Source organism: Capra hircus, chromosome 1, assembly GCF_001704415.2.
Source record: "Capra hircus breed San Clemente chromosome 1, ASM170441v1, whole genome shotgun sequence".
NCBI lineage: Eukaryota > Metazoa > Chordata > Mammalia > Artiodactyla > Bovidae > Capra > Capra hircus.
The window spans coordinates 15,769,742-15,794,345 of record NC_030808.1 but is presented as its reverse complement, the minus strand read 5'-3'; positions in this window follow the sequence as shown (position 1 = coordinate 15,794,345).

Genomic DNA, 24,604 nt, shown 5'->3' with positions numbered 1-24,604 from the left:
AATTTAAGCTATTGCCACTTAAATATCTCATTACCTTCTTAGTATACAGAGAAAGTTCTACATTCCAGCTTTCTTTGTTATGTTATCAGGGCCTTTCTTTTGCTTCATATATCTCTTGAGAAAATTAAAAATCACTAGCCTGAAAATGGTGGAATGGTCAAAATAATTTACTGAAATTTCTATCAGATCAGATTTAAAATTTCTAAAGATCTATATACACAAAACTAAAACGATGATGAAAGAAATCAAGGATGACACAGATGGAGAAATATACCATGTTCATGGATCAGAAGAATCAGTATAGTAAAAATGAGTATACTACCCAAAGCAATCTATAGATTCAATGCACCCCCTATCAAGCTACCAACGGTATTTTTCAGAGAATTAGAACAAATAATTTCTCAATTTGTATGGAATTACAAAAAAACAATCTTGAGAAAGCAATCTTGAGAAAGAAGAATGGAACTGGAGGAATCAACCTGCCTGACTTCAGGCTATACTAAAAAGCAACAGTCATCAAGATAGTATGGTACTGGCACAAAGACAGAAACATAGATCAACGGAACAAAATAGAAAGCCCAGAGATAAATCCACACCTATGTACACCTTATCTTTGACAAACACAGCAAGACTATACAATGGAGACAAGACAATCTCTTTAACAAGTGGTGCTGGGAAAACTTGTCAACCACTTGTAAAAGAATGAAATTAGACCACTTTCTGACACCATACACAAAAATAAAGTCAAACTGGATTAAAGATCTAAATGTAAGACCAGAAACTATAAAACTCCTAGAGGAAAACATAGACAAAACTCTCTCTGATGTAAATTATAGCAGGATCCTCTATGACCCACCTCTCAGAGTAATGGAAATAAAAGTTAAAAAAAAAAGGACCTAATTTAACTTAAAATGTTCTGTACAACAAAGGAAACTGTAAGCAAGGTGAAAAGACAGCCTTCAGAATGGAAGAAAACAATAGCAAATGAAGCAACTGATAAAGAATTAATCTCAAAAATATACAAGCAACTCCTGCAGCTCAATTCCAGAAAAATAAATGACCCAATCAAAAAATGGGCCAAAGAACTAAACAGACATGTCTCCAAAGAAGACATACAGATGGCTAACAAACACATGAAAAGATGCTCAACATCACTCATTATCAGAGAAATGCAAATCAAAACCACAATGAGGTACCATCTCACACCAGTCAGAATGGCTGCTATCAAAAAGTCTACAAACAATAAATGCTGGAGAGGGTGCATAGAAAAAGGAACCCTCTTACACTGTTGGCGAAAATGCAAACTAATACAGCCACTATGGTGAACAGTGTGGAGATTCCTTAAAAAGCTGGAAACAGAACTGCCATACAACCCAGTAATCCCACTGCTGGAAATACACACTGAGGAAACCAGAATTGAAAGAGACACATGTACCCTAATGTTCATCACAGCACTGTTTACAATAGCCAGGAAATGGAAGCAACCTAGATGTCCACTGGCAAATGAATGGATAAGAAAGCTGTGGTACATATAAACAATGGAATATTACTCAGCTATTTAAAAAAAAATGCTTTTGAATCAGTTCTAATGAAGTGGGTGAAACTGGAGCCTATTATACAGAGTGAAGTAAGTCAGAAAGAAGAAAAAACACCAATACAGTATACTAACGCATATATATGGAATTTAGAAAGATGGTAACGACGATCCTAGATGCAAGACAGCAAAAGAGACACAGATGTAAAGAACAGACTGTTGGACTCCGTGGGAGAAGGTGAGGGTGGGATGAAAGCCTGAAAATGGTGTGAAGTGCCAGTCCAGGTTCGATGCATGAGGCAGGGTGCTCAGGGCTGGTGAACTGGGATGACCCAGAGGGATAGGATGGGGAGGTAAGTGGGAGGGAGGTTCAGGATGGGGAACTCATGTACAGCCATGGCTGATTCATGTCAATGTATGGCAAAAACCACCACAATAATGTAATTCTTCAACCAAATGTATTTTATTAAAGTATATCAATAATGTTGAGAATGATGAAACTTTATGAAAGACAAGTTAGTTTGCATTGAACAATGTTTGAAATTCTTCACTGTGAAAATATATTTTATACATGCTGAATGTACCAAGATTTGTTTACTTACTATTGATATTCCAATATTGTGTAAATCAAACTGTAGATCTTGGGTTCGTCTAGAATATGATTTTTTTTTTAACTTTCTCTTTAAGAACTCAAAATGGATTAAAGATCTAAACATAAGACCAGAAACTATAAAACTCCTAGAGGAGAACATAGGAAAAAACACTCTCAGACATAAATCACAGCAGGATCCTCTATGATCCACCTCCCAGAATTCTGGAAATAAAAGCAAAAATAAACAAATGGGATCTAATTAAAATTAAAAGCTTCTGCACAACAAAGGAAAGTATAAGCAAGGTGAAAAGACAGCCTTCTGAATGGGAGAAAATAATAGCAAATGAAACAACTGACAAACAACTAATCTCAAAAATATACAAGCAACTTATGCAGCTCAATTCCAGAAAAATAAATGACCCAATCAAAAAATGGGCCAAAGAAATAAATAGACATTTCTCCAAAGAAGACATACGGATGGCTAACAAACACATGAAAAGATGCTCAACATCACTCATTATTAGAGAAATGCAAATCAAAACCACAATGAGGTACCACTTCACACCAGTCAGAATGGCTGCGATCCAAAAATCTGCAAGCAGTAAATGCTGGAGAGGATGTGGAGAAAAGGGAACCCTCTTACACTGTTGGTGGGAATGCAAACTAGTACAACCACTATGGAAAACAGTGTGAAGATTCCTTAAAAAATTGCAAATAGAGCTGTCATATGACCCAACAATCCCACTGCTGGGCATACACATCGAGGAAACCAGAATTGAAAGAGACACATGTACCCCGATGTTCATCACAGCACTGTTTATAATAGCCAGGACATGGAAACAACCTAGATGTCCACCAGCAGATGAATGGATAAGAAAGCAGTGGTACATATACACAATGGAGTATTACTCAGCCATTAAAAAGAATACATTTGAATCAGTTCTGTTGAGATGGATGAAACTGGAGCCGATTATACAGAGTGAAGTAAGCCAGAAAGAAAAACACCAACACATATATATGGAATTTAGAAAGATGGCATTGATGACCCTGTATGCAAGACAGCAAAAAAGACACAGATGTGTATAGCGGACTTTTGGACTCAGAGGGAAAGGGAGAGGGTGGGATGATTTGGGAGAATGGCTTTGAAACATGTATACTATCATGTAAGAATCGAATCACCAGTCTATGTCCGATGCAGGATACAGCATGCTTGGGGCTGGTGCACGGGGATGACCCAGAGGGATGTTGTGCGGAGGGAGGTGGGAGAAGGGTTCATGTCTGGGATCGCATGTACACCCGTGGTGGATTCATGTCAATGTATGGCAAAACCAATACAGTATTATAAAGTAAACTAAAGTAAAAATAAAAAGTTAAAAAAAAAAAAGACTGAATACAGGATAGATGATCATTTTGAACATTCAGTTCAGTTCAGTCACTCAGTCGTGTCCAACTCTTGTGACCCCATGGAATTCAGCATACCAGGATTTCCTGTCCATCACCAACTCCTGGAGCTTAGTCAAACTCATGCTCATTGAGTCAGTGATGCCATCAAACCATCTCATCTTCTGTCGTCCTCTTCTCCTCCTGTCTTCAGTCAGTCCTTCCCAGCATCAGGGTCTTTTCCAATGAGTCAGTTCTTGGCATCAGGTGGCCAAAGTATTGGAACTTCAGCCTCAGCATCAGCCCTTCCAATGAATACTCAGGGTTGATTTCCTTTTAGATTGACAGGTTTAATCTCTTTACAGTCCAAGGGACTCTCAAAGGTCTTCTCCAACACAAGTTCAAAAACATCAATTCTTTGGCATTCAGCTTTCTTTATGGTACAAATCTCATATCCATACATGAGTGACATGTATGACTCTTTGCAACCCGATGGACTGTAGCCTACCAGGCTCCTCTATCCATGGTATTTTCCAGGCAATAGTACTGGAGTGGATTGTCATTTCCTTCTTCAGGGGATCTTTCCAACCCAGGGATCGAACTTGGCTCTCTCACATTATAGACAGACGCTTTACCATCTGAGCCACCAGGGAAGTCCAAATACCTACTGGAAAAACATAGCTTTGACTAGACAAACCTTTGTCGGCAAAGTAATGTCTCTGCATTAGTGTGGTCAAATGGGGCTTTCCTGCCAGCACAGCAGTAAAGATTCCACCTGCCAATGCAGGAGACACTGATTTCTACCTGGGTCAGGAAGATTCCTTGGAGAAGGAAATGGCAACTCACTCCAGTATTCTTACCTGGAAATCCATGGACAAAGGAACCTAGCGGGCTACCATCCATCAGGTCACAGAGTCAGACACTACTTAGGAACAAAGCAACAATAATTGTCAAATGATGATAATGTATGAAACCTTGTCTATTTAATTATCCTTGAAATTATTTCCATTTGGAAGTTTGTAATGTGTACCATTATGATTCAGTAAAAAATTTTGTCTTTCAGAATCACAGTGTGTTCTATTACTTAGCAATAATTTTTGTATATGTGTATACTTAAGAACAATTAATACTCTAAAGTAAAACTCCTAATACTCAAAATTTCAGTATAGTAGAGATTATCTGGATAATTTGAAGGTATCAGTAAGCAAGGAAAATTGCATTTTTTGGGAAAATCTTACTCACTCTGTTCAATCATAGGACAGAAATTAAAGTTTCATAAATATAATACTGTAAGATGTATCAAGGAATTAAATTATTTGATTAAGATTATATATTCTAGGGACTTTTCTGGTGCCTCTGTGGTAAAGAATCCACCTGCCAATGTAGGATATGAGGGTTCAATCCCTGGGTTCAAGATCCCTGGAGAGGGAAATGATAATCCACTCCAGTTTACTTGCCTGGGAAATACCATGGTAAGACAAGACTGGTGGGCTACATTTCATAGAGTCAAAAAAGAGTCAGACATGACTTAGTGACTAAACAACAACAGCAACAACATATAGAAAAATTTAATATTGAAAGACTTATACTGAAATATTTTAGTTTTAAAAATTAGTAATTTTGAGGGAAGTTGTTATGTACCTGCTTAGCTCTACAAGTTATTATTGGCCATTATTTTTTCTGAAACTCATTTTAGAAGACTAAGATGTATTCTTCATGAAAATAAAGCACCATGTTCTGTTTCTGTCCAGATAAGTCTTCAACCCAGATCTTTCAAGGGATTTAATCTTCAAGATAAAATGTTGATATATTTGTATCCTTCTCTAATAGAGCAACCATATGACCTTAAGTACTTTAAATAAAAAAAACATAAGTTGTTTTTTTGGAGCGGACTTACTTCCTTTATAATAGATAAACCTATTCATGAAAAATATTTCCCTAAAATATCTACAAAATAAAATATATACAAAATTTTCCTCAAATATCTACAAAAAATGTTTTATATAAAATATTTTAATGTTTAATTAAATAATTCACAGTTATAATCAATGTGTTCTTTAATTTTGATTGAAGGTATTTAATCAGTGTTCTTTTTTGACTCTGGAGTATTTTCTATAGGTTCGTATTCAGAAAAATAAAGTATGTAGTTCATAATGTTATAAATATTTATACATTCTTATTAAATGATTCAGTTCAATTCAGTTCAGTCACCCAGTCATGTCCAACTATTTGTGACCCCATGGACAGCAACACTCCAGGCTTTCCCATCCATCACCAACTCCCAGAGCTTGCTCAAACTCATGTCCATTGAGTCGGTGATGACATCCGACCATCTCATACTCTGCCATCCCCTTCTCCTCCTGCCTCCAATCTTGCCCAGCATCAGGGTCTTTTCCAATGAGTCAGTTCTTCATGTCAGACGGCCAATACAGAGCTTCAACTTCAGCATCAGTGAATATTCGGGACTGCTTCCCTTTAGGATGGACTGGTTGGATCTCCTTCAGCTTCTTCAGACAAAATGATCTCCGTTTCCAAAGCAAACAATTCAATATCTCAGTAATCAAAGACTGGTATGCTGGATTGGCATACTGGTTGGCATGCTCCAACCAGTAACACTGAAGAAGCTGAAGTTGAACGGTTATACGAAGACCTACAAGACCTTTTAGAACTAACACCCCCAAAACATGTCCTTTTCATTATAGGGAACTGTAATGAAAAAGTAGGAAGTCAAGAAACACCTGGAGTAACAGGTAAATTGGTGTTGGAGTACAGAATGAAGCAGGGCAAAGGCTAATTTAGTTTTGCCACGTGAACGCACTGGTCATAGCAAACACCCTCTTCCAAAAACACAAGAGAAGACTCTACACGTGGACATCACCAGATGGTCAACACCAAAATCAGATTGATTATATGAAGCCAAAGATGGCATAGCTCTATACAGTCAGCAAAAACAAGACTGGGAGCTGACAGTGGTTCAGATCATGAACTCCTTACTGCCAAACTCAGACTTAAATTGAAGAAAGTGGGGGAAACCACTAGACAATTCAGGTATGACCTAAATCAAATCCTTCATGATTATACAGTGGAAATGAGAAATAGAGTTAAGGGACTATATCTGATAAACAGAATGCCTGATGAACTATAGATGGAGCTATAGGACATTGTAGAGGAGACAGGGATCAAGACCATCCCCATGGAAAATAAATGCAAAAAAGCAAAGTGGCTGTCTGAGGAGGCCTTACAAATAGCTGTGAAAAAAAGGGAAGTGAAAAGCAAAGGAGAAAAGGAAAAATATTCCCATTTGAATGCAGAGTTCCAAAGAATAATAGGAAGAGATAAGAAAGCCTTCCTCAGCGATCAGTGCAAAGAAATAGAGGAAAACAACAGAATGGGAAAGACTAGAGATCTCCTGAAGAAAATTAGAGATACCAAGGGAACATTTCATGCAAAGATGGGCTTGATAAAGGACAGAAATGGAATGGACCTTACAGAAGCAGAAGATATTAAGAAGAGGTGGCAAGAATACAGAGAAGAACCGTACAAAAAAGATCTTCACGACCCAGATAATCATGATGGTGTGATCACTCACCTAGAGCCAGACATACTGAAATGTGAAGTCAAGAGGTCCTTAGAAAGCATCACTACGAACAAAGCTAGTGGAGGTGATGGAATTCCAGTGGAGCTGTTTCAAATCCTGAAAGATGATGCTGTAAAAGTGCTACACTCAATATGCCAGCAAATTGGGAAAACTCAGCAGTGGCCACAGGACTGGAAAAGGTCAGTTTTCATTCCCATCCCAAAGAAAAGCAATGCCAGAGTACTCAAACTACCACACAAATGCACTCAGCTCGCAGGCTGGTAAAGTAATGCTCAAAATTCTCCAAGCCAGGCTTTGGCAATACATGAACCATGAACTTCCAGATGTTCAACCTGGTTTTAGAAAAGGCAGAGGAACCAGAGATCGAATTGCCAGCATCCTCTGAATCATCAAAAAAGAAAGAGAGTTCCAGAGAAAAACATGTATTTCTGCTTTATTGACTATGCCAAAGCATTTGACTGTGTGGATCACAATAAACTGGAAAATCCTGAAAGAGATGGGAATACCAGATCACCTGACCTGTCTCTTGAGAAACCTATATGCAGGTCAGGTAACAACAGTTAGAACTGGACATGGAACAACAGACTAGTTCCAAATAAGAAAAGGAGTACATCAAGGCTGTATATTGTCACCCTGCTTATTTAACTTATATGCAGAGTACATCATGAGAAACGCTGGGCTGGAAGAAGCACAAGCTGGAATCAAAATTGCCAGGAGAAATATCAGTAACCTCAGATGTGTAGATGACACCATCTTTATGGCAGAAAATGAAAGGGAACTAAAAAGCCTCTTGATGAAAGTGAAAGAGGAGAGTCAAAAAGTTGGCTTAAAGCTCAACTTTCAGAAAACTAAGATCATGACATCTGGTCCCATCACTTCATGGGAAATAGATGGGGAAACAGTGGAAACAGTGGCAGACTTTATTTTTGGGGGGCTCCAAAGTTACTGCAGATGGTGATTGCAGCCATGAAATTAAAAGACACTTACTCCTTGGAAGGAAAGACTAACCTAGATAGCATATTAAAAAGCAAACATTACTTTGCCAACAAAAGTCCATCTAGTCAAGGCTATGGTTTTTCCAGTGGTCATGTATGGAAGCGAACATTGGAATGTGAAGAAAGCTGAGCACTGAAGATTAATGCTTTTGGACTGTGGTGCTGGAGAAGACTCTTGAGAGTCCCTTGAACTGCAAGGAGATCCAATCAGTCCATCCTAAAAGGGATCAGTCCTGGATATTCATTGGAGGGAATGATGCTAAAGCTGAAAATCCAATACTTTGGGCACCTCATGCAAAGAGCTGACTCACTGGAAAAGACCCTGATGCTGGGAGGGATTGGGGGCAGGAGGAGAAGGGGACGACAGAGGATGAGATGCCTGGATGGCATCACCGATTCGATGGACATGAATTTGAGTAGATTCTGGGAGTTGGTGATGGACAGGGAAGCCTATCGTGCTGCGATTCATGGGGTGGTAAAGAGTCGGACACGACTGTGTGACTGAACTGAACTGAACTGGTTGGATCTCCTGTCATTCAAAGGGACTCTCGAGAGTTTTCTCCAACACCACAGTTCAAAAGCATCAGTTCTTTAGTGCTCAGCTTTCTTTACAGTTCAACTCTCACATTCTTACATAACTAATGGAAAAATGATACCTTTGATCGTATGGAAGTAATGTTTCTGTTTTTTAATATGCTGTCTAGGTTGGTCATAGCCTTTCTTCCAGGGAGCAAGTGTCCTTTAATTTTGTGGCTTCACTCACTATCTGCAGTGATTTTGGAACCCCCAAACATAAAGTCTGTCACTGCTCCGTTGCTTCTCCATCTGTTTGCCTGAAGTGATGGGACCAGATGCCATGATCTTCATTTTCTGAATGTTGAGTTTTAAGCCAACTTTTTCACTCTCATCTTTCACTTTCATCAAGAGGATCTTTGCCATAAGGGTGGTGTCACCTGTGTATCTCAGGTTATTGATATTTCTTCCAGCAGTCTTGATTACAGCTTGTGCTTCATCCGGCCTGGCATTTTGCATTATGTAGTCTGCATATAAGTTAAATAAGCAGGGTGACAGCCTTGATGTACTCCTTTCCTGATTTGGAACCAGTCTTTTTTCCATGTCCAGTTCTAACTGTTGCTTCTTGACCTGAGTACAGATTTCTCAGGAAGCAGGTAAGGTAGTCTGGTATTCCTATCTCTTGAAGAATCTTCCACAGTTTGTTGTCATCCACACAGACTATGCTAAAGACTTTACTGTAGTCAATGAAGCAGAAGTAGATGTTTTTCTTGAATTCTCTTCCTTTTTCTATGATCCAACAGATGTTGGCAATTTGATCTCTGGTCCCTCTGCCTTTTCTGAATCCAGCTTAAACATCTGAAATTTCTCGGTTCACCAGTTAGCTTTAAAATATTAGCTGATTAGCTATAAGAAATAACCAAATCCCTGTATCTGATGACTACTAAAATGATAATCCTACTTTTTTGTATAAAGTTTCCACTGAGATACATGAAAATGTTTTCCACTAATCAGAACAATAATCTACCTCAAAGGTTTGTAAGCGAATTTTTCATGGTGTATCAAAGGGAATATTTTCATAAACTATTCATAAACATCTGCTCAAAAACTCTATCTCAAGTGTCTAAGATATACATATGATAAATAACTAAATATAAAATATACATAAAAGTTTGTAATAGTCCCAAATATAAAAGTTAAGAGTCTATCATGTGCCTGATGCTGGTCTCACATAGTTTTTGAAGAGCAACAGTCATAAAAACAACGAGACCAACAAAAAAGAGAAGGTCTTTGACAATCTCCACTCCCAACTTTATTTGTAGGAGAGTAAAATGTCACTCACTTGGGTGGCAGGTGATTGGCAAGGATAAAAATTTCATTAGAATGTCTCGTTTGGGTTTTATAACCAGCAGAATTCAGACTTCATTTAGTTTCTGTATATCAGCCACATTAAATTCTTACAATCTGGCTTTAAACAAGATAAGCCACACTCGTTCATTAATCCATTGCACATACTGCCATTTCAATGTGAAGTACACATATAAATAAGAATACCCATATAAAAAGGGTACAGATCTTGTCTTTGAAGGTCTCAGAGGCTAACTGAAAAGAGAAATCTTCCTGAGTATTTTAATATTAGAAGACAATTAAATAAAAACATGTATATGATACAAAAGAGCAGAATAAAATGTGACGTACTTAGGGCTAGATATGTGTTTGCTTTTTATCAAAGAGATGTAAATTAAGATATAAATATGAAAGCAATCATAAAATATTGAATAGTTAAAATCTTCTGTTATATAGAGGAGTTCAGTTCAGTTCAATCACTCAGTCATGTCTGACTCTTTGCAACCCCATGAATCCCAGCACACCAGGTCTCCCTGTCCATCACCAACTCCCAGAGTTCACTCAAACTCATGGCCATTGAGTTGGTGATGCCATCCAGCCATCTCATCCTCTGTTGTCCCCTTTTCTTCCTGCCCCAATTCCTCACAGCATCAGAACCTTTTCCAATGAGTCAACTCTTTGCATGAGGTGGCCAAATAACTGAAGTTTCAGCTTTAGCATCATTCCTTCCAAAGAAACCCCAGGGCTGATCTCCTTCAGAATGGACTGGTTGGATCTCCTTGCAGTCCAAGGGACTCTCAAGAGTCTTCTCCAACACCACAGTTCAAAACCATCAATTCTTCAGTGCTCAGCTTTCTTCACAGTCCAACGTTCGCATCCATACATGACCACTGGAAAAACCATAGCCTTGACTAGATGGACCTTTGTTGACAAAGTAATGTCTCTGCTTTTGAATATGCTGTCTAGGTTGGTCATAACTTTTCTTCCAAGGAGTAAGCGTCTTTTAATTTCATGGCTGCAGTCACCATCTACAGTGATTTTGGAGCCCCCCAAAATAACATCTGACACTGTTTCCACTGTTTCCCCATCTATTTCCCATGAAGTGATGGGACCAGATGTCATGATCTTAGTTTTCTGAATGTTGAGCTTTAAGCCAACTTTTTCACTCTCCACTTTCACTTTCATCAAGAGGCTTTTTAGTTCCTCCTCACTTTCTGCCATAAGGGTGGTGTCATCTGCATATCTGAGGTTATTGATATTTCTCCAAGCAATCTTGATTCCAGCTTGTGCTTCTTCCAGCCCAGCATTTCTCATTATGTACTCTATATAAGTTGAATAAGCAGGGTGACAATATCCAGCCTTCACATATTCCTTTTCCTATTTAGAACCAGTCTATTGTTCCACGTCCAGTTCTAACTGTTCTTTCCTGACCTGCATATAGGTTTCTCAGGAGGCAGGTCAGGTGGTCTGGTATTCCCATCTCTTTCAGAATTTTCCACAGTTTATTGTGATCCACACAGTCAAAGGCTTTGGCTTAGTCAATATAGAGGAATTAGGAGTACTTAAAAACATGTTTTAATATTATGGACAGTGAAAGGAAATGTACATTTAGTTCTCTTTGCTAAGAGCTTAGCATTCAATGTGGACACAAAATGGTTTAAATAAAAGATAAATATTTTTATATTATTCAGACATTAAATCAGACTTTAAAACAAAATAATGAATTCAACAAATATTTTAAGTGGCTCTCATTCATCAATAGATTGGAAAATTTGATCTGTATAAGAGTATCAGTGAGCACAGCAGGTAGTCCTAATTGTGTCAGGTGCCTCAAAGCCATAGTGGTGGTGCCTGTAGAGCGAGAGGAGTTCTTGTGCTGGGCCTGGTTGGAAGTCTCTGATTGGATTAGGAAATCTATTTTCTGACATTACAATGCAACTTAATCTTCTCTAAGCCCCTATATCTACATTTGAAACTGTATGTTTCTCTTTTTCCTGTAACTGAGAATTAAAGATCACTGTTTATTAAAACATTGAATAAAGAGTTGGTGGACTTCTCTGGTGGCTCAGATGGTAAAGCATCTGCCTACAATGAGGGAGACCTGGGTTTGATCCCTGGGTGGGGAAGATTCCCTGGAGAAAGAAATGGCAACCCCCTCCAGTAATCTTGCCTGAAAAATCCCATGGACAGAGAATCCTGGTAGGCTATAGCCCATGGGGTTGCAAAGAGTGGGACACGACTGAGTGACTTCAGTTTCCTAAAGAGTTGGTACACACTAGATATTTAATAAGAGTAGGTTGACTTGAATTATAGTTTATCTTTACTGTGTCTATCAGAGAAGGAAATGCCAACCCACTTCAGTATTCTTGCCTGGAGAATCCCACGGATGAAGGAGCCTAGTAGGCTACAGTCCATGGGGTCACAAAAAGTTGGACATGACTTAGCAACTTCACTTTCACTTTCACTGTGTCTGTATGTTTGCCTTAAAATTAAGTAGAAAGATATTTTAAATTATAATATACATTTCAAATAACATTTATTCATTAGTGCCTTAGGCATATTCATTTGTTTAGATGGGACTTCCCTAGTGGCTCAGACAGTAAAGCATCTGTCTACAATGCAGGAGACCCAGATTTGAGCCCTGGGTTGGGAAGATCCCCTGGAGAAAGAAATGGCAATCCACTCCAGTACTATTGCCTGGAAAATCCCATGGATAGAGGAACCCCGTAGGCTACAGTCTAGGGGGTCACAAAGAGTCGGATCCGACTGAGCGACTTCACTTTCACTTTCATAAAGCAGTTTAATTGTCATCATATTTATTCTAGTTTGCTGGAATAAGAGTTAATAGAATTTTGCAGTGTCTTATGATTAGAATATGGTTAGAGTATATGGTGTGGAAAAATATCCTAAGTATCACATGTGTTCCTTTTAATACATGATTGTTGTCTTTTTGGAATTAGATGAAAGGAAATATTATAGTCACTCTTCTTACTTGGGTTTTGTTTTCCCTTAAAACTTCATAAGAGTTAACAGTTTGTCAGGCTAGGGAAAATGAAACGCAAGTAATTTGTGTTTAGACATGTTTTCTATTTTTCTGCCTTCATTGAAGCAGCTTTCACCAAGTCTTAACAGATACAGTTGCTTGTGTCCAGTTAAGATTGTAATAGGTCTCTTAGCTAAACATATTTCCACATGGCATATGTCTTATCCTGCCTAGGTCAATAGCTACACAACCACTGTAAAATTATTTGTTGTATTTCAAATAAATTTTATGAAACTGAGATATTTGCTGAGGTTGTTTTGGCTTCTTTGTTTCATATGAAATTTCAGTATTTTTGTCTTTAATACTTGGGACTTTCATTAGCTTACTTTTCCTTGCTGTTTTCTTATTTTATGAAAAATCAAACATATTAGAATTTATGTGACTAAAGTTTTTCAGATCAAAGTAAGCTGCAAACTACAGCCAGATGTGAATGTGTTTTGAATTGATTTTTAAATCACTATTGAGATATTAAGCAATTGTTCTTTACAATATTTGGAAGTTCTTCTGAATTTTCATTTGATGTCATAGGTGGGTTCCACATTTATATTTTGCTTAAAGTATATATGGATTATAGAAGGGACTTCTCTAGAATATAATCAATTTCTTTGGCATTAACTTCTTGATTTTTCCCAAGAAATAAAGAATTTTCCTTTATCAAGAACATCAGTAAAGCAATAGAATACAAGAAATATGCTTATTCCAAATAGAAAATAATGAATTAGCTCTTTGAGAACTTCATGCTCATTAAAATCTATCTCCATATGAATCCATAATGCTCTTAGTAGCATATGCTAATTATCATAAAAATTCTACACTTTCTTTGCAAGAGTCTTTACCGTTGACCCATACATAACTACTATATTATCTTTCTACATATTTTAACAGATTATGTAAATGTTCTTTTGTTTTGATTCAATTTTATATAAACAATTCAATTTGTTTAATTTCTATTTATTTTTGTTACTTTTAGCTCTTTATCAAAGTAACTTTGTGTTTAAATAATAAGTCCAGTAACATTTCTTTATATATGATGACATATATAACACTATTAATAACATGGAATGATTATTTAGTGACTCCATGATGACAATTGTCTCAGTCCTCCATGAGGGCTATAGAAAAATTAGGAGATATAATTATTTTGGTAATGCTGAGAAAAATAAAACAGTTATTTTTAGTGTATCGATGCATCTGAATTTGGCTAGGAGCTCTCAGTTTTCCCTGAGTTTCCTGTCTACCAAAAAAGGTAGAATAGTGTTTTGTTTAATAGCACAGAGTTTTGTTGAAAGGTGAATGATAGTAGTTATAAAATACATGAGTACTGTAAATACTACCTGTTATAAACTGCATATTTTTTCTTCCCAAATTTGCATGTTGAAACCCTAATTCCCAATATGATAGTATCAGGAGGTGGGAATTTGGGAAAGTAATTAGGTCTTGAGAGTGGAAACCCCATGATGGAGGTGTCTTTATGTTCAGAAAAAGGAGAAATTTGCTTTTCTGTCTGTTCATCATGGGAATGTGTCATCTGCAAGCTGGAAGGAGAACCTTCACCAAATGCCAGATCTGCCTGAACATTGAATTTGAACTTCCCAGTATACAGAACTATGCTAAATAATGTTATTTTTTTTTCTCTAGTCTATGATAATTTATTGTAGCAGCCAGAGAAGACTCATACACCACCAGAGACTCAAGGCTGAGTAAATATTTTTAGGAGTTGCAGAGTTAAATGCTATAAAAAGGAAGATTTGAAATGTGGCAAGGAAGTATTCTTATTATACCCTTGTGTGTTATGGGAGCGTAGTTGACTCTCCTATAATAGATTAAAATATTTATATTAAATATTAGCAAGAGATGAGTAGTGGCATTATATTTTACTTGCTATTAGACTCACCAATAAGCCCAGAATGCAGTATTGGTGGATATGAACATTCCTGGAGGTCCTAAACTTCTGAAGTAGGAGCATGACTGACAGCTCAGAAGTAATGATTTGCAGACCTACTCAACTTAGGGATGGACAATCGGCTAGGAGCTCTGGAAATAAAGGAAAAAAAATGGAACTGCAGAAAGTAATAGAAAGGAATATGTGGCCCTTCATGTGATAAAAAGTGATTTCCCCACAGGTATGGCTGCTTTATCTAGACATGGAGAAAAGAGCTCATAAATAGGATCTTGCACAGAGAACCATAGTCTTCCTGAGTGGTGCAGTGGTAAAGAATAGGCAATCCACTCCAGTATTCTTGTCTGGGAAATCCAATGAACAAAGAAGTATGGCAGGCTCTAGTCCTGGAGGGTCACATAGAGTTGAATATGACTTAGTGCACACACACACACACACACACGCACAGACACACACACACAGAACCACACTGACTCAAAATCCTTCTGTGAAAGTTACTGGTCCTTGCAAGACAGGAAAAAGGACACAGATGTGTATAACGGACTTTTGGACTCAGAGGGAGAGGGAGAGGGAGAGGGTGGGATGATTTGGGAGAATGGCATTCTAACATGTATACTATCATGTAAGAATTGAATCGCCAGTCTATGTCTGATGCAGGGTGCAGCATGCTTGGGGCTGGTGCATGAGGATGACCCAGAGAGATGCGGTGGGGAGGGAGGTGGGAGGGGGGTTCATGTTTGGGAACACATGTAAGAATTAAAGATTTTAAAATTTAAAAAATAAAAAAAAATTAATTAAAAAAATAAAAAATAATAAAAAATAATTTAAAAAAATAAAAATAAAAAAAAAGAGTAATGTGTGAAATTTGGATCTTTTGATGAAGGTCCTGGAGATATTTATTGTGTAACCTAGCATCCAAACTAGTACACTTTTTTTTTTTCATTGAAGTGTAGTTTATTTACTATGTTGTATTAATTTCTGCTCTATTGCAAAGTGATTCGTTTATACATACATACATGCATATATATATGCATGCATGCTGAGTCACTTCAGTTGTGTTTGACACATTATGACCCAGTGAACTTCAACTTACCAGAACTTCTTGTGCATGGGATTCTGCAGGCAAGAATACTGGAGTGGGTTACCATGCCCTCCTCTGGGGGTTTTCCTGACCCAGGAATTTAACCCACATTCTGTTACACTCTCCTGCTTTGGAAGGCAGATTTTTTTTTTTTTTTTTACCACTATTGCCACCTGGAAAGCCCTTTAAAATATTCCTTTTCATTATTGTTTATCACAGGATTATGAATATAGTTCCCTATGCTATACAATAGGACCTCACTGTTTATTAATTCTATATAAAATAGCTTGCATTTGCTAACCCCAGACTTCAATTCCTTCCCTCCCCCTTGGAAACCACAAGTCTGTTCTCTACATCTGTGAGTCTGTTTCTTTCTATATAGGTATGCTCAGTTGTGTCATATTTTATAGATTGAACATACAAATGGTTTTGTATTTGTTATTCTCTGTTGGACTTCCTTCACATTTAGTATGAAATAATGCCATTTAAAGCAAATGTCTGGGCCTAGAGATTACCAGATGTTCAAGCTGGTTTTAGAAAGGTTAGCAAACCAGAGATCAAATTGCCGACATCTGCTGGATCATGCAAAAAGCAAGAGAATTCCAAAAAAACATCAATTTCTGCTTTATTGACTATGCCAAAGCCTTTGTGTGGATCACAATAAACCCTGGAAAATTCTGAAAGAGTTGGGAATACTAGACCACCTGACCTGCATCTTGAGTAACCTATATGTAGGTCAGGAAGCAACAGTTAGAACTGGTCATGGAACAACAGACTGGTTCCAAATAGGAAAAGGAATATGTCAAGGCTGTATATGGTCACCCTGCTTATTTATCTTGTATTCAGAGTACATCATGAGAAACACTGGGCTGGAAGAAGCACAAGCTGGAATCATGATTGCTGGGAGAAATATCAATAACCTCAGGTATGCAGATGACACCACCCTTATGGCAGAAAGTGAAGCGGAACTAAAAAACCTCTTGATGAAAGTGAAAGACGAGAGTGAAAGGTTGGCTTAAAGCTCAACATTCAGAAAACGAAGATCATGGCATCTGGTTCCATCACTTCAAGGGAAATAGATGGGGAAACAGTGGAAACAGTGTCAAACTTTATTTTTTTGGGCTCCAACTTCACTGCAGATGGTGATTTCAGCCATGAAGTTAAAAGACACTTACTCCTTGGAAGGAAAGTTATGACCATCCTAGACAACATATTCAAAAGCAGAGACATTACTTTGCCAACAAAGGTCCATCTAGTCAAGGCTATGGTTTCTCCAGTGGTCATATATGAATGTGAGAGTTGGACTGTGAAAAAAGTTGACCGCTGAAGAATTGATGCTTTTGAACTTTGGTGTTGGAGAAGACTCTTGAGAGTCCCTTGGACTGCAAGGATATTAAACCAGTCCATTCTGAAGGAGATCAGCCCTGGGTGTACATTGGAAGGACTGATGCTAAGGTTGAAACTCCAATACTTTGGCCACCTCATGCAAAGAGTTGACTCATTGGAAAAGACCCTGATGCTGGGAGGGATTGGGGGCAGGAGGAGAAAGGGACTACAGAGGATGAGATGGCTGGATTGCATCACCGACTCGACGGACATGAGTTTGAGTAAACTCTGGGAGTTGGTTATGGACAAGGAGGCCTGGCATGGGGTGATTCATTGGGTCGCAAAGATTTGGACATGACTGAGTGACTGAACTGAACTGAACTGAAGGGATTACCATACTAAGTGAAGTAGGTCAAGCTAGTACACTTTTGAGAATAATATGGGAAGTTATTACTATTAATGATTATGCTAGGATCACCATTATTAACCAGAACTTTACTGAGCAAGCTGTAATCTATATGCATTCTAAATTTGAATGTAATTTCTTTCCTCCAAGTCGAGAAATAATATTTAAGCAATGGTAGAAAAATAATTTTAATGAATTCAGTGAAATCATGTTGAACAAACAAGATCAAGAAACTCTTAGACATAACACATTTATTTTTGACTCAAGAACAATATATCCCCAAATCAGGTAACATACTTACTTTGATTAAATACTGCATTGCTAGAACATTGTGTATCTAGTGTAAAATCTGGAGGCTTATAGAACAGAGTGATTCAATTGATGAGAATCTGAAAGATTGAGGGTCCTTCATAATTAAGAAAATTTTCAGCATAGCCCTCAAACTGTGAGTTTAAACAAAAATTTCTTGAAATGCCAAGAACTCTTTACTTGAAAAATAACATAGATTGTCCAGCCCATATTTTGAAGGCAATAAATAATCTCTCTGCCTCTTGATTTGTAAAATAACTATGGCTCTGTATTATGTTTGGCATTAGAAGATCATATTGGAATAGTCTCCCTAAAACAGAACATTTCCATTGGGCTTATTGTTTGCTTACTGTTGTAATTCACCTGTGTAGAAAAACAAATACTCTGATACCTAAATAGTGGACAGAAATTGAGGTTGGTATTCAATCCTGGGTATGAAACTGGAGCACTTGTGCTAGCAGATAATGGGAAAAGGCCCTCACATTTGATAATGGATACTAAAGTAACTTCCAGTTTAGAAAATTACTGCAAGAAGATATTGAAGCTCCATCAAGCCAACATTCTAAGCTCCCGAAAATCTAGAATGGAGTGAAAGTGAAAGTCATTCAGTAGGGTCTGACTCTTTGTGACCCCATGAACTATAGACTCCATGGAATTTTCCAGGCCAGAACACTGAAGTGGGTAGCCTTTCCCTTCTCCAGGGGATCTTCCCAACCCAGGGATCAAACCCAGGTCTCCCACATTGCAGGCAGATTCTTTACCAGCTGAGCCACAAGGGAAACCCTAGACCAGAGTATTGCCTTCAAACAGAATATTAAATGTTCATTATTCAACAACATGATCCCCAGAGTGTATCTTGTTTTCTTTGTCAGTGTAGAACTGCTATTATTACTACTATTTGCATCTTGCCCACTAAGGATAAAAATTGTACAGACTGACAAGATAACATTTGGTAAAGAAGTAACCGGAAATGCCCATAACCTTTCGGTGCCAAACAATAGAGACAACACATTGTCTCTATTAACTAATTGCAAGATGTTTTTAGTAATGAAGTATACCTTCTCATCCTTTCATATGTTAATGGATTATACAGCAAAAATATGACACATAGGCAATCAGATATAATTTTTTTCAGTTTATTTTTTGAATGTTAATGCTGGTAAATACCATGAACATGAAGCTGGACAGGGGGCAGTGAGTCACATTACAAGTGTGGTTTGAATACCTGTCTGCTAAACAGAATGGGAATGCTGGATTAGTTGTTAAGTGTTTAAGAAAGTCATTAAACTACACCAGGTATTAAAATTCTAGAGTTTGATGTTTCAACCTCAGCAAATATTTTCTGTAATGAATTTTAATACTTTCAATTTTCTCTCCTTCCTTAATTCACTTGTCTAGGGAGGTCATAATCTGTTTATAAATACAGAGCCTCTTGTGCCTGTTCAGAATCATTAGTGCATGAAGAAAAGCAAAAATGAAAACATGATTTAATTTGTCAAGTATAGTTTTTTACAACTCATGAATATTGAAAGAGAAGTTTAATCTTATTTTAAAATGAATAACTGTGATTAATTTCCTATTGTGTTAGTATTCTTAATTAGTCATCCAATTAAGTATTTTCTGTGAAGTTACATTTAAAATTTGACTTCAGAAGACTGTTTTCAGTATATTTTATATTAGCATAAGAATTTAAGGCATTTTGGAAAACTTAAAATAATTTGCCAAGTGGTGTCAACTTTCAATGTGTCCTTCTATAGAAAGAACTATCTCATGTTCAATTTTGTTTTTTCATATTTCAAAGTTAAATTTATTCTTTATGTTTTAACTTAGAAGTTTTTGATTGTAGAAAAAATGGATCCTGTCTAGTTCTAAAGGCTTTTATTTATGATAACCCTAAACTTGCTATATTTTATTATTAATATATGGCTAGTTTAATTTAATCTCAGGGACGGGGGAGCCTGGTGGGCTGCCATCTATGGGGTCGCACAGAGTCGGACACGACTGAAGCGACTTAGCAGCAGCAGCAGTTTAGTTTTAATATGAAAGCACTTATTTTAAATATACTATCTTAGGAAATGTGCAAAAATATCTTAGATGTTGTTAAAATGAAATAAGTAAGGTTTTAATTAAAAACCCTTACATTCAAAGTTTTGATAACTTATGGTGAATGATGTCAGATTCGGGATCTCCAAAGAAAATTTAGCTTCTGGACCAGGGGCCAGGCTCGATCACTTAAGAGCTTTTGTGTAGCAGAGTTTTATTAAAGTGAAAAAGGAACAGAGAATGCTTCTGACACAGATATCAGAAGAGGGACAGAGAGTGCCCACCTCGCTAGACTTCGCAAGGGAATTATATACTTTTTTAATTGGCCATTACAGTAAATCAAAAGAATGCCTCAAGGTTGTAAAGATCTTACCAGACCTACTTCCATAATTTACATTTTAAGATGACAAGATTAGAACTAACAATAGAAAAATTTTACCAGACCTACTCCCATATTATACATTCTAAAATGTCAGGATTAATCAGGTTTTCAGGAAGGAGAAACTGTCCTCAGGCCGGATATACTATTGTTATACATTCCTTAGTACAGAGTTTAAACTGAGTTGTTTGTTGGGTAATCATCAGTTCTGGGCTTAAAGAAAAAAAAAAAATGTTTTATATGACTAAGAATAAGGAATGTAAAATAAAAAATGTTTGTCCTTTCCTCCTCCTTAAGAATTCCAGACCCCTATCTCCGAGAGCCCCAGACCCCTTTCTTCTCCTCTGGGACCCTGGATTTCTTATTGACCTGCTTAGGAATTGACTCTCTCAGTTTATTTATTATATGTAATTTAAATTGTGTATAACTTAAATGACACATTTTAAAGACAAATTTACCACATTTTTTTTAAACTGGAAGTTTATTTTATGTGAAGATTAGAAAAATAAGCATTTTCATATTATAAACCTTAAAATATCTACAAACAAGCCTCTACTCAAGTTCCTTTAAATAACCTTGTTTGGGTCATAAACATATCCACTTGGCTATTAAATATGATGTTTGTAATATACTTGTAATCATTTCAAATGATTTTCCATTTGAATCACTTACTTTCTCTTTCTTGAGGCTTTCTCTTCTTTGGGGCTCTCTGTCACCACATTTCATGTGTGTGAACTTTTATTTTTTTATTTTTATTTTTTGAATTAGACAAATTTAAAACAGTTCAGTACAGAATATTATTTAACATTCATGTTTTATACCCCTAAAATGTACAGATCTCAATTTTTTTTAATTTTATTTATTTTTTTTTATTTTTTAAATTTTAAAATCTTTAATTCTTACATGCGTTCCCAAACATGAACCCCCCTCCCACCTCCCTCCCCATAACATCTCTCTGGGTCATCCCCATGCACCAGCCCCAAGCATGCTGTATCCTGCATCAGACATAGACTGGCGATTCAATTCTTACATGATAGTATACATGTTAGAATGTCATTCTCCCAAATCATCCCACCCTCTCCCTCCCTCTGAGTCCAAAAGTCCATTATACACATCTGTGTCTCTTTCCCTGTCTTGCATACAGGGTCGTCATTGCCATCTTCCTAAATTCCATATATATGTGTTAGTATACTGTATTGGTGTTTTTCTTTCTGGCTTACTTCACTCTGTATAATCGGCTCCAGTTTCATCCATCTCATCAGAACTGATTCAAATGAATTCTTTTTTACGGCTGAGTAATACTCCATTGTGTATATGTACCACTGCTTTCTTATCCATTCATCTGCTGATGGACATCTAGGTTGTTTCCATGTCCTAGCTATTATAAACAGTGCTGTGATGAACATTGGGGTACATGTGTCTCTTTCAATTCTGGTTTCCTCGGTGTGTATGCCCAGAAGTGGGATTGCTGGGTCATAAGGTAGTTCTATTTGCAATTTTTTAAGGAATCTCCACACTGTTCTCCATAGTGGCTGTACTAGTTTGCATTCCCACCAACAGTGTAGGAGGGTTCCCTTTTCTCCACACCCTCTCCAGCATTTATTGCTTGCAGATTTTTGGTGAACTTTTAAAAATACATTCCACCCTGTCTCCTTGGATTATTTTAGGTTAGAATTTTTCCTGTTGTTGGAATTTCCTGTCTGGCCTAGTATGTAAGTTTCCTATTTGTATTTTTTAAGCACTCTGATATTTAGCTTTAAATAACATACTTGGGTCCTTTATTTGACAATTTTTTTTATTTGCATCTCTCTTCTTTCTTTCATTCATCTGATAGGAATGGGGCACTTACAAGTATCCATGTGTGATGAGAAGGTTTTATATTATTTTTTAATGGAATATTCTTGGAATTCTTTAGTTACGACATATGGTTGCAATCAGGTCAGTCCTAGTATACATAATCAAAGTTATAGTTAAGGAGCTTTTCCAATAAATATGGTTATCAGGTGCTGGACTTAAGTCTCAAAATCAAAAGTGTTTACTTTTAATTTAATCTGCTTTCCATTCAATCAGTCTCTTATTTCCAAACACATGTTTTTATGTTATATTCTTTGAAAAAGCCAATAGTCTCAATATGTTTAAAATAGAAGATAAGAGACATTTAAAATCTAGCCAGCTGTAAAAAAATATATATATATAGTTCTCATTTTATTGTTTTTGAAACGAACACAGTTTGAGCTTTTTTTTTTTTTAGAATCACTTTGTAATAACATATCTCTGTATTATGAAATAATGTTTTCCCTTACATTATATAAGGATACTGATAGTATTTCTAAGTTTTGAACAAATGAGTCTTAAGTGTGCTGTTTGTAAAGTCATTTGACCATATGACCCAGAAATACAATATTTCAATACACTTTTGGCAAAATCAATATATCTATGACTATCTGAGGATAATTTATCAAGGCGATTGCATTTTTAGCTGTCTATGAAAATTTTGCACAGGAGTTGGATCTATTACATTACGATAGAATATAAATGTATAGTAAATTAGATATTTCTATTTTATTTTAGCGATGGCATTAATCCTTAATGTTATTCCTGTAGGCAGTAGGAACATTTTAAAAATTCATAATGCTACTTTTGAAAATAATAAATTGCATTTTAGCTTATTATTTAGTTTGTTTATTTAGTATAGAGTTTAATCACTACATTTTATATATACTTCCAACAATCATAGTTGATCATTTCAAAAGGAAATGAGAATTTAACCATACAAATGTTAATTTTCCCAGCTGAAATTTTAACCAAGTTCAATGCTAAAATGCAAAAGCAGAATGATTTTAACAGGTGAAAACATGCAGTAGTTGCAAATTATTCCCAAGAGTTTTAATGTCAAATAAGCCCATGCAAAAGTAGTTTGGCAATGAACAATCATTTTTACACATAATTTTTTGTGACAATATTCCATTACATGTATATGCATATATATGTACATGAAATTTCTTTTACTAATCTAAATAGTTTTACATTTACAATGATTTATATGTTGATAAATTTCTTTACCTATTACATAATTTTTCTTTTGCTTTAATAATTCCCCTTGAAAATCACATATTGTTAGCTTCCCTGGTGGCTCAGAGGTTAAAGCGTCTGCCTGCAATGCAGGAGACCTGGATTCGATCCCTGGGTTGGGAAGATCCCCTGGAGAAGGAAATGGCAACCCACTCCAATATTCTTGCCTGGAGAATCCCATGGACAGAGGAGCCTGGTGGGCTACAGTCCACAGGGTCTCAATGAGTCAGACACGACTGAGTGACTTCACTTTCACTTTAACAAAGGGCAGGTTAATAATCGATGCCTTTCACAAAGATACGTAAGACCAAACTCAAAATCCTCAAATCTACTTTCCATTTCTTGACATGCAAAGGTGGTAAATGAAGGTGACCGCTAGGAAATGGCAACCCACTCCAGTGTTCTTGCCTGGAGAATCCCAGGGGGATGGGGGAGGCTGGTAGGCTGCCGTCTATGGGGTCGCACAGAGTTGGACACGACTGAAGCGACTTAGCATTAGCATTAGCACTCATTTCTTAGACAACATATTAACTTGTCCAGGGTTTTTGACACCCACATTTCCACACCAGGTATAAAATGATTGCACAGCCATCATTTAATTTGGCAAGGAATCCTTGACAAAGCTGTAAGTCTCAGGATTTTCCTGCTGTCATTGCTGTTGCCAGAGTCACATGATCCTCTGTCCCATACTGTGTAACCATAGTACTCCTCAGTTTCTGAAGGTAAAGTAAATTGTTTTGAGACAAAGTCTTTCTTATTATCCACTCACTTATTCAGGCAAATTTTAAGTACTTAATATAAATTGCTGTCACTCTTCTGAAAAAAAAAAATAAAAAAAAAACCTGTAACAATATGTTGGCAATGTTTGGGGTGGCGATACAAAGTCAACTTTGATATATAAACTGCCAAGAACCAGCCACAAACTAGAATTCATTGACCCAAACATCATGATTACATCATTTCAAGCTATTTTCAAATTCATGAATTTCATTTTGCTTATATTAACTAGTTTCTTGCACATTCTAACCTTTTCTTTTCCTTTTATTGGAATTAGAATATTTGGAAGATCTTTAAACTTAAAAATGA